Genomic DNA, 12,318 nt, shown 5'->3' on the forward strand with positions numbered 1-12,318 from the left:
AAATCATAAGGTGCCGGAACGCAAAGTACATATGACAGCGCAGGGATGACAGCACGTGGACAGGTCCCGGAACATACTGTAATAGCCCGAATAGGGAAATAGAAAGAGAGGAGTGAATGATGGCTTCCTTCACCTTATTGTGGCAACAGTTAAATTACAAATAACAAAAATAACAGCGGACTGCTGCAACATGCGACCGCCAACTTCGCTGTAACGCCGCACTCTTCTCCTCACTTCCCGCTACGGCACCACTCTGCTGTCCAATGGCCCCTTCATGGGCCCGTACACAGTTATGGACATTACATTATGGAGAAAATGGTGCTGAAAACAAAATGCAAATGCCCACTTGCCATGCTTTGGGACTTTCCTTTTTTTCTTTCTTTTCTATGTGCTTTTCTGACTCATTTTGAACCATCTTCCATCTTTTTGAAAAAAGAGTAAATGCAACAGTCTTTTTGGCATGTTGAAATACCATTTGATCCTGGCTGCTTGCTCCCAAGATGCCGCAAATTTCAAGGTTTTTTTTCTTTTTTTTAAATGTCAGGAGTGTGATTTGTTGGTCCTGCTTCTCAGTGCACCAACAAATCTCCGACTCTTTAATATGACGTTAATTTTCATAAACTACATGCAATTCTTGGGATTTGGTGTGTAAATGAATTCATGCATATTATTATTTTATTTTATACTGTAATGTCCTAATTGCGTGTAATATTCTAATTTAATGTTTTTCGAGGCAACCTGAAGTACACGCAACGTTACTCTTGTTTTGGTCACGAGACGCGGGAGTGTGATAGAGAGGCACAGGCTCTATCCATCGCTCCGCACATCCTGCCGAGAGCCCCAAGCTGTATTCGTACTGTTAGCTCTATGTGTAAGAAGAGACAAAGAGAAGAAACAAAGTTGTCAGCACGTCGTGTGTTCAATACCTTTGTCAACAAAAAGCTCATAACAAGACACTATGCACGATCCATTTAAGAGACGTTGGGACTGGAGAGCTGTGAGTAGTAGTAGGCGAGGCGAGGGGGAGATGAGCGAGAAGCAAAACTTCGCAGTCGAATGTGACGGCAGTCCGGTATTATTTTGTTTTCTTATTGTTGCTACAATAAAGTGGAGAAAGCCATCAACGACTCATCTCCTTCTTTCCCCCCAACGTTTTTATATTATTATTTTTATATGCACGAGAGCTGCCGGATCTGCTAATATGAACATGAAGTCTGATTATTATTTTTTTGTCGACAGTGTCATCAGATAGACAAAAACATAAAATTATGTGCAAATGCCTGCATCTTCAAATCATGAAAATAATAACAGCCTATATCTTACCAATCTTGTAATCTCAATGGGTCTTGTCTCCATTCCATGTCAGGTAGTCCAGGCACATTGTTTGCATCCTGATTAGCGTATGGCTAATACATGTTAGGTCCAACATAAAATTCCAACCTCTTCTTCTTCCTCCAACTCTTCAAAAACTTGGATCTCCTCCCTTGCGCTCGATCTATCACTTATATCGCTGGTTGAATCATTGTTTAAAGGGCTTTGTATGGCGGCCGTATGGAGCGCTGCCATCGCTGTTCTCGGTGTGAAGTATCACTTCCTGGTCCGTCCCCTTTCAGGCACGAACTTCGGAAACGCGATTATTTTGTCAGATATACAACATATAAATTATTTTTTCATGCTTTGTTTGTTGGACAATGTTTGATTAATCTAAATTTGACCCTAATTGGCATGTTATGAAATTTACTTCACATTTGGTCTTTAAAAGGGTGGGGTTATTTTTACTCCACTATTGTACATTAGTTATTCTCGGCACCCGTTGATCCTCATCTCTATGCGTCCAATTTCTGTTTAAACAGTTGTTACATCTCATTGATCAAACATTATTTATCAGATTTGGCTGTTTGGCTAGAGACGTTTTGGGGCAATAGTGCTTTATCTGCTGTATATGTGTGCAAAGTGACTATCGACCAAACTGTTGCACCGCATCACTTGCCCAAAGTACACATGCCCAAGTACCAAGGGCATAGGTTTGATATCAACATTGGTGGGGACGCTGTAACAGCATAACCTGCATGTACAGTTTTTGCTGGGGACGGGACATTAATAAGACCCAACAGATTGGGTACATTTCTCAAATATAGCTGGTTCCTACGTAAAAATGAAAAAAGTCACAATAAAATTATTTTAATGGGAAAAAGTCATTTTTCAAAATGCTTGCTTCATATAGACCCTACTCACATGACGTCACAACCACGCCTCCGCGCCATATTGTCCATCTACTCGTCGTGTTGATGCATTACCGCTACGTAAATTCCTCCTATTATGGCGTGTTTTTCTGCTCGTTAACATTAATAATCAAAATGGTGAAGGCGTGTGTGGCGGTTGGTTGCAATAACAGAGAAGATAGACGGAGAGACTTGAAGTTCTACCGTATTCCGAGAGACCCGGAGAGGAGAGCGAGATGGACTGCTGCAATTCGACGAGAAAACTGGGCTCCAAACGATTACCACGGATTATGTAGTAGTCATTTTATATCTGGTAAGATGCATTTAATATATATTTAGAGGGTTTTGGGCTGACAACCACAATCAAGATCATTGCGAGGCTAATCGCCGACAACATGCAGTTTCAAATTTAAGATGCTTATATTTTCCACCATCATTACATTTTGAATAATATTTAGCTGGTACCAAGTGAAAGAAGCTGGCCTCGTCTACAGATCATCAGTTAAACAGGTGTGTCCAAACCTTTTGCAAAGGGGGCCAGATTTGGTGTGGTAAAAATGCGGATTGGCTGATTTACATAGAACAATGTATTTAAACTAGGGCTGTCAAAATTATCGCGTTAACGCGCGGTAATTAATTTTTAAAATTAATCACGTTAAAATATTTGACGCAGTTAACGCACATGTCCCGCTCAGACAGTATTCTGCCTTTTGGTAAGTTTTACAGCAAGGTTTTTTGTGCTGTCTAACAGCGAACTCTTGTGGTCGCTTTGCGACATGGTTTATTGCTTTCTTGCCAGTTCAATATGGCTGCACGACGTCTCGGGCTGACGCCTACGGTGTAATGTTGTGCTTATTTACGGTGGCCGAGAGGTGTCAGGCGAAATGCAAAGTCCAAACACTGCAAATAGAAAAAAGCACGAACCCAAATTGCAAACGCTTTGCAAAAGACCAAAAGCATGAATGCAAACTGCCACAACACGATCCCCAATTCCTAAAGCGTGATTACAAATTGGCAAAAGCACGAACCCCAATTGCCACAACATGACAGCAAATGGCTCGTAGCACGAATGCAACTTGTCACAACACGATCCCCAATTCCTAAACCGCGATTGCAAATTGGCCAAAGCATGAATCCCAACTGCCACAACACGACAGCAAATAGCTCGTAGTACAGCAGCAAACAGCTCACAGCACAGCAGCAAAATCACGCAACACAACGGCAAGAGGATGACCCGGAAGTTTAAAAAAAAAAAAAAAAAAAAGGACGACACTTTATACACTTTAAATGTGCTTTGTGACCATCTATACGGACCTCCATGAAGTTGCCCCCACCCCGCAAATTTATATAAAAATGATGTTAATCGTTTGTGCTGCAACGATTTTGTAGCTACAGTATTATGCTTTTATTGAGATATTAATTTCGAGTGGTGACGTCACTCGTAGCCTTTCCTCAGTTTAGCTCCCACAGCTAATGGAGCGTACCAACTCTCTCAATAACAGAGGGGTGTCATAACACAAATTCGGGTCCATTTTGCAGTAAATTGGGGGCTTGAGATACTAATTTCGAGTGCTGACGTCCTTCTAAGCCCCTCATTTACAGCAAAATGGTTCCGAAGTGGTGCCATTCATTTGTGCTATGTTCCTACTAGCTAGTTTTTAGAACACCCCCCTGTTATCGAGAGAGTTGGTATGCTAATTGAAACAATTGAGAATAGGGCTAAACAGAGACGGACAATATGGCGGCCGGATACAGCGACACGTCATTCTGTGACGTTGGTGAGTAGGGTCTATTAAGGAAATTTACAGTGGTTGTGTTTTTGTTTTTCTGGGGCGGGGGTAAAAGATACGCATCGGCTGCAAATAAAAATTGTTTTTTTATTGATAAGAGATAGAAAATACATACATTTTGATTAAGGAATAAATGCACAAAATGCACAGTTGGATTAACGCTAACAGTAGAAAAAGTACAGGAAGATACATCTCTAAGCAGCTTTCTACTCGAGTTTTACAGGTTAGCAAGTTCACACAGTTTAATGTTATGCTAATTCTGATGCAGGTCGGACTTTCTGTTGCAAATTTGTGGTGTGTTCCCCACCTCCACAACATTGACATCTTTTTACATTACTGAAAGAGGCTGCTGCTAGCCGGAAAAAAAAAAAAAAAACTTGTAGTATCCCTCCTCTTCAAAGGGGGTGGAGGAGGCGGCATGTCGACATGTACTTCTGTCGGGATTGTGTGAAGGTGGGGGGTTCTAGTCATCAGCCAATCAAACGTGCGTTTGAAGGGGGGAAAAAATGGACCAGCACATTCAGCAAGTGAAAAGGGGTCAATTTAAATCCGAACAAAATGTAGGGTAAATTCTATCCTTACAATTTATGGGAAGACAATGTAAATTACCTATATAACTGAACTCATTATATAATGCAAATAAAGTTGCTTAAAAGTTGGTGGGGACAATTTGAGCATCCATAAAAGTTGGTGGTGTTATGTCCCTACCATCCCTATGCAAACCTACGCCCTTGCCAAGTACACACTCCAGCTCCTCTGTGACCCTAATGAGGACTTGTGCTATCAATACAATGCATCCAATAAAATTTGTTGGCATTATGGCTAAACCTTGTATGCAGCATGTACAGTAAGCCAATAAAAAATGGACAATATTTTGTGCAGCATAAGAAATCATGTTGACTTGGCCTCTGACAATTATCGTACATACAGTGTCTCAAGAGGCTTTAGGCTCAAAACAAGTGTACACTGTTACATGAAATATCACATTTATCATATCTCATCGCTCTCTTCCTTTGTAATAGTCAATGACAGATAAGCTGAAACCAGTGACGGATGCTGTTCCAAGGAGGGGAAGCTCGATTTCGGTCTACCTGTGTATTTTATATATAAATTCTACCCTCCGTTCCTTTTCATGAAAATGATCTGTGACCTTGTCGTAGCAATAATGTTTTGTTTTTAACAAAGAAAGTGTTGCTAGGATGATTAGGAAAGTCTCTGGTTGAACTCAGAACAATGGAATGAAAACTGAAAAAAGTTCCCGCAGATGTTTACACCACAAGATCGCTGATTCACTCATTTTGCTGTCAATCAAATTCAGCCTCAGACAGATCATCCAATCATCATAGGCAGAAGCTGAGCAACTGGGGCAGCCGAGCAACGGCCACTGCTCCATAGACCCCAGAGAAGCTGGGTGCCTGATGGGCGTGACAAGCCCAGCATTTATCCAATGACTAATCTCGTTTCGCTGCAGTGGAACAACGGACTCTCAACTTTTCAGATGTTCAGCATCCACAGTGTGTCAAGGATCATAGGCAAGGACGAGGGAGTGGACCCAAATGCAGGGCAAACACATGGAGGCAAGGCAGGGTGGTGATCAACTCTAAAATGTTTCAATTATGGTGACTAAAAGCAAAGTGCAAACAAACCTCAAGAGGAGGAGAAACAAAGGATGAGGATTGAAAATCAAATTGGGGCTACAGGAACACTCAGGGCAAGGACGCAACACATGACGAGAATGACGAAACAAGAACTGAGAGGACATGGGGATGTTAAATACAGACATCGGGTAACGAAACAATGAGGCACAAATGGGTGACACAAGAGGCATCGGATTGGTCGAAACAAGGAACAGGCACAACAGGTGAACTCAATGTGCAATCAAAAAGTCAATACACACTAGGGCATAAACTTGACAGAATCCAACTTGAGGCATGACACACTGTTTAAAGCACTGTGAAGCTGCGCACATAAATGTAAAGCAAGCCGTGCCGTAACCAGTGATAAGAAGCTGATTCTCAATAAAAGTTGGGAACATTGTATTGCATATGTAGTCAATGACATGAACACACAACAATTTGATCACTTATTTTCTGATATTTTAGGGGAGGCTGAGCTTACTTGCCGTCTTAGGCCTGATTTATGCTTTTGCGTTCCATTGACTGCGGAGCAAGGTGTAGACCCTACGGCATCATTGAGCATTCGAAGTTCTGCGCTGTAATTTACCGCCAAGCCACTAGAGGGGTGTGGGTTTGTCTTTTTATGGTTTTGGGGGACTCTTGTCAAATTCCTTTACTTTTCCTTTAGTTATGGACAGCAATGGCAACAGATATGGAATGAGAGTATTTCTACCTGCAGCTAATCAATATTGAACAGCAAATGTTGTTAATACAAATGTTAAAGTGTAGGTGATACAGAAAATGCTTGCAAATGTTTGAAAATGGTGGTGTTGTTGCGCTGAACCGAAAAAAAAAAATTCTGAGCAGACGAATCACAGACCTTTGACGTTCACGTCACGACGCGTTGATGTGACTCGTTGTCAGGACTTTTTGGAGGCGCACGTCACGCCATGGCGTAGGATCGTAAATCGTGTCTGAGTCAACGCATAAGTCCGCCGTCACCGCAAAGCAGAAGCATATATCAGCCTTTGGGGGCAAGACACACGGGAGGCAACGTCGCCAACCCTCTTGCGGCGAAGCAAGACACATGACGTCCATGCACGTGAAATTTCACGCTCGTGAAATTACGCGTGCACACGTGGACCAGCGATGCGATATAGGAAAACAGGAAATAATTCATTGATCATCAAATCACCTGCGAGAACACTGGCAAATCCGAAAATTGACATCCACACGCCACACTTTGTCAACATGGAGGAGTGTATCATTTTAGCAGTGTGCGACCAGCACATACTTTATGATACCTGTCGGCATGATTTCCGGGACATAAATAAAAAAAGCAGTAGTATAAGAAAGTTGTTGGCCCTCAAAAAAGACCGCAAATTTTTAGATGCACTCCAAATTCATAGCCAATCAGAGACGAGTGATGACACACATGCAGAGGGCGGTACGTGTCGCTGTTGCTTGACGCTGTTTTTTTTGGTGGGGGGGATATTTCGCCATCGCTCATCGGCTCCCATGTGTTTAGTCCCTTAGAGCGATCACCTCTGTCTGAAACGGAAAGAACAAGAGACCAAGCAGATGTTTTGCATGTTCAACTTCTATTTTTCACTTCCCACTCATCTTTCCTTCCTTAGTGTTAATATAAAAGAGTTAAGTGTGTAGTCATTTGGAAATATTCATACTTTTAAAGAGAGAGAGAGACAGAGAGAGAGACAGAGTGTAATTCAAAACACTGTTCATTGATAAATTCAAAAGATTTAAATTAGGGAATCAAGAATGGATGGGTGGTTTGTAAAGACTTGCTGAAGCACTCACATGAAAACACTATGATGTTCACAGAGAGCTCAGACCAGAGGCTGCTGTGGTCTTTGTCCCATTAGAGTGCAGCTTGGGTTGCCCACGGCAACACGTGGAGCAACCACTATAGGATGCAGATACCACCCATCTCTTGGGATACGGTCACATATTGCACAACAGAGCTTGGAATAACTGAATCAAGCTTGGTTCAGTGTGCACGTGTCACTACTAGCTGAGGTATTCAAAATGCAAAGGAATTGTGATAACCATAATGGCAGCTGAAATGTGTATTATTACCCGAGGTGGGTACAATGCGTTACACTTACTCCATTACATTTACTTGAGTAACTTTTTGAGAATATTTTACTTCTAAGAGTAGTTTTACTAAGTAATAATTTTTCATTTTACTTGAGTTGATTTGTGAAGACGAAACGCGACTCTTACTGGGCTAAACTCATTGTTAAACTTTTCCTCTTTATTCTACATATTACATTTGACTTTTTTTGACAGAGATGCCAACAGTAGCTCTACCAGTTTCACCCATGAGACGTCTCAACAATAATCACATGACTCCATTATACCAATTAGACTCAAGCTTGTTGTTCTATGATCTGCCACCCTTTTCAATCACGTAGCTATTTACAGCGTAAAAAATTAAGCATTTGACACAGCCTACTGCTGTCACATGACTCAAAAGCGCGGATTTTAAGATCTCTTCCATTTTTTATGTGGCACCGATTGACCATGGATATGATCCTTTTAATTTGATTATGGGAAATATGTTTTCTCCACTAGAGTGCACTCATGCTCTTTGGACGAATGATGCTTCATTTCTGTAGATGATTTTCTCACGCCGGAATTCAATTATTTTATTTTATTTTTTTGTATTTCTTTGGCTTATTGTGGTTATGTAATAGGTTACAGTACGGTATAATAACAACAGTTTATATAGATAACTTGTGGAAAAAAATTTTTGTTTTAAAAAGTTTTTAAAAATCAAACATTGTAAGCAATTACTCAAGTGTTACTCATTACTTGAGTATTCTTTTACTCTTACTTTTTCTACTTTTTTACTAGTTCTTGAGTATATTTTTTGGATGACTAGTTTTACTTTTACTTAAGTAATATTATTTGAAGTAACGCTACTCTTGAGTCAATTTTTTTGGCTATTCTACCCATCTCTGGTTAGTACAGACATGATATTACTATTTTCACTCTGGCAACACCAAAGGTCACGTTGAAAATTTCAGTGATAATAAGATAATAATGAGTGATAATAAACTAAATAGCTCCTGTAAAACTAGTTGGGTGATGTTGGGGAGTTTTAGTTTGGATTCTAAAAGAAACAATTCACTGTTTCGTATAATACATTTCGATCCATTTCAAAATTCCATGCTTTTTTAATCCAGCCAAAAGACAACATTTAAATTGTTTGACATGTTATAAATATTTTTTTTTTTAAAAACACCAAATTTGGACGTAATGTTTTTCATTGGGCAGTGAAGACACTTTAGTATAAAAGCCTGAATAGATCATGCTGGATTTTGCCATTGCAAATACTGTGGTGGCATATGAAAAGGTGTTCCCATGCTGTGGTTTTCGTGTGTGTGTTTGACACTGGATAACAGCCGTGTGAAAGACACACAAAATCACCAACTTGCACTAATGCGTCCTGAGCCTGCTGATGCGTGTGAAACACCTTGCTAGATTCCTGCCAGGTTGTTTCATTATTTCATAGGTCACCACTAGTCATGGCATTTGAACATATGCACTGCAATCAGATTCAAAAACATTTTTATGACCTAACTAGCAGCAAACAGGGCTCAGATGTGACCCTTCTGCTGTCCTTTTGCTTAGAAAAGTCACTTGTTAACAACAGGGACAGTGCTTGACTTCTTGCCAATTCAGGGAAAGCTTGTATTTTAGCTACCCTTAAATCTGTCACAATAGATGTATATAAATATTATATAATTTGTTGGCGAAAAAAAAAAACCTAGTGTTTCGAGACAAAAACAGTGGTACCTCGACATATGATCCTTTCAAGATCCGACATAAAATTTGATTCGTCATTTGTCTCGACATATGACGACACGCTCGAAATATGATGATTTATGACAGTGTCGCAATTTCATTATTTTCTCGTACAACAGACTCATGGCGGATTTTCTTGTGAGAGAAATCAACATGGGTCACAAAAAGGTTAGTGCAAAAACGGAGAAAGGTTATGCTTACCACTGAAATTAAGAAGGATATGATAGAAAAATATGAGCATGGTGTGAGTGTGATTGGACTGGCTAGACAACGCGGCTCACCGTCACCCCCCCACCCCTACCTACACACACACTGTCTCGTACAACCCATCTCCGCCAGTAAATTAAGATGACAATAAAAACATTTATTTTTATTTATTTTATTTATTTAACACTTTATTTGTTTAAGTCTTATTTAATGCATTTGTTAAATTAGACAGAACACGGCTCACCGTATCCACATGCAGCCAGCCTCCTCCGACCTTCGTTTGCCCGTCTCTATAAGTTAAGGTGACAATGCTTTATTTAATTTCCATTCATAATTATTATTATTATTGTTCTGATTTCATTTGTTTTGCTATGTGTAATACCTATTAGTAATTGTACCTGCAGTATTTATTAAAGATTTAGCGTAGGTTTTTAGGCTGTGGAACAATGGAATAGAATAGAATAGAATAGCCCTTTATTGTCATTATACATTTGTACAATGAAATTGTGAAGCATCTCCGTTTACAGTTCAGGATAAGTTAAAATCTCAAAAGTGACTTGCAAGTATAAAATCTAAATAAATATAAATGGAAAGTGTGTATGAGATAGTCCTATGTTCAGGCAGTGCAAATAATCGAAGTGAAGTAGCAACAGTCTGACAGTGAAGGCATGTAAGTATTGCACATGGAATATTGCATGTAAATGAATATTGGACATTTTGAATTAATCAATTATATTGATTCTTATAGGAAAATCCTGCTTGACATACGGCCATTTCGACTACAAACCAGGTCTTGGAATAAATTAAATTTGTATGCTGAGGTACCGTAATTTTCTGACTTTAAGGCGCACCTGACTATAAACCGCCACCCACCAAATTTGACACGAAAATGGCATTTGTTCATAGATAAGCCACACCGGACTGTTCTCCACCAAAATACATTAACCGGTAACACTTAATTTGACAGCACCATCAAGGCCGCCATAATTATGACATGACGCTGTCACGAGCATTAATAAATGCCAACAACAGATTTTGTATGGATGTAAAATATCCGAGGTGGACATAAATAAAGTTAGGAACAAAATTTGCCGGATGACAATTAGTAACATCTGTCATAAGCATTCAATAATGCCCATGACAGTGTCATGTCATGTCATACTTATGACGGTCTTATGACAGTCTTATGACGCCGCTGTACAACAAAGTGTTACATATCTACCCAAATAAGCCAACAAATAAGCAGCACTGGACTGAAATGAAGGGAAAAAAGTAGCAGCTTGATATTATGGTATCTTAAACAGGGTAATTGCAGCTGCCGTCGACAACAGACCAGTCACGAACAGTTTTACGCAGTCTGTGTGCCTCCAGGACAGCGTGTACTGTACCAAAAATGACTGTCGTAGCCTCTTCGCACCTCCTCCAGAATAACTACCAATCTTCCATGATGTATGGCTTTTGCAATCACTCTTACATGTAATTATGATTCCAGTAAGTACAGTTCATTTTATAAGCTTCTTTAGCACCACTAACCCACCCCTTCACCAACACCATCACAAGCTACCCCCTCACCATCATCATCATCATCCTTCATAACATCACAATCCAGCATCACTGTACACCAGATGCACTGATATTTGTGTCCTCCTTCATTCTCTGGGACGCCTTCCTCCGTTGGCCCATCACCATGACGATGGGAGCCGGTTTCACGGATGCAGTCACTAGGCAACCGGCAGCAGCAGTCACCGTGCTATCTTGTAAAAGGAGCAGCAGAGATCCTGATTCAGTATTGTTTGTAAGCCACATGCATTTTTTTTTCTTAAAGGAGCATCTATTGAATGAGCATCTATTGACGTTGAACATGCATTCAACAGATTCTCGTGACAAACTTGGTTAAATTAGACTGACAGAGAGGCATGCTTGGTGAAACAAATATAGAAAATGGAATGCCGTCAAAACTCAGCAGTGTATTTACAAAAAAGATTTATATAGATTTCCAGTGAGTCAATTATCATTTTAGCAAAAGCACTGGAAGCATGTTAGTATGATTAAGTCAGCCTAAAGCTCAAAGCACCTCAATTTCATTGCTGTAATGACAGCAAGACTAATTTCAAGGGACCAACCAAGGACGAAGCACTGACTATGCAACGAGACATGAAAGCAGAACACTTCATTATTAAACAAATGCCCAAAGATAAGATGAAGCACGTCGGCCTCCAAAATAGATGACAAATAGGGTAGGCTGGTGATCACTCATGGGAGTCCAAAATTGAGTGTTCAATGTCAAAAATGCTGCAAGGTATTTTTTTTTTATTTATAACGAATATAATGACTGTGAAGAATAATTTGACAAGCAAACAAAACTGACAATTTTTGGCTCTGTGAGGGGAAAAATGGATAAATAGTTGATACAGAAGACCACATAAATAAGCCATTCCCAAAATAGAATAATGGGCAGTTCTCAAATGCTGCAAAATGAGGATGTTAGAAGCAAGTACAAGGCCCGGCGAGAAATATATATTAATAGACTCCATCTACAGTATGAGCCGGTGCAGACAAAGGGCTATTGAAATGTATTGCAATGAAGATGGTAATTAAATATTCCCTTTGATTAGAAGGAGCCTTTTGTGCATATTCTTTTAATGGCCTGCA

General features: G+C 40.0%; 1 protein-coding gene across 12 annotated transcripts in view; it reads right to left on the reverse strand.

Moving 5' to 3' along the window:
• lrrc7 (leucine rich repeat containing 7) overlaps positions 1-12,318 on the reverse strand; it is a 215,818-nt gene that overhangs the window by 141,476 nt on the left and 62,024 nt on the right. The gene's annotated exons all lie outside the window — the stretch shown is intronic.

Source organism: Corythoichthys intestinalis, chromosome 7, assembly GCF_030265065.1.
Source record: "Corythoichthys intestinalis isolate RoL2023-P3 chromosome 7, ASM3026506v1, whole genome shotgun sequence".
Classification (NCBI taxonomy): Eukaryota; Metazoa; Chordata; class Actinopteri; order Syngnathiformes; family Syngnathidae; genus Corythoichthys; species Corythoichthys intestinalis.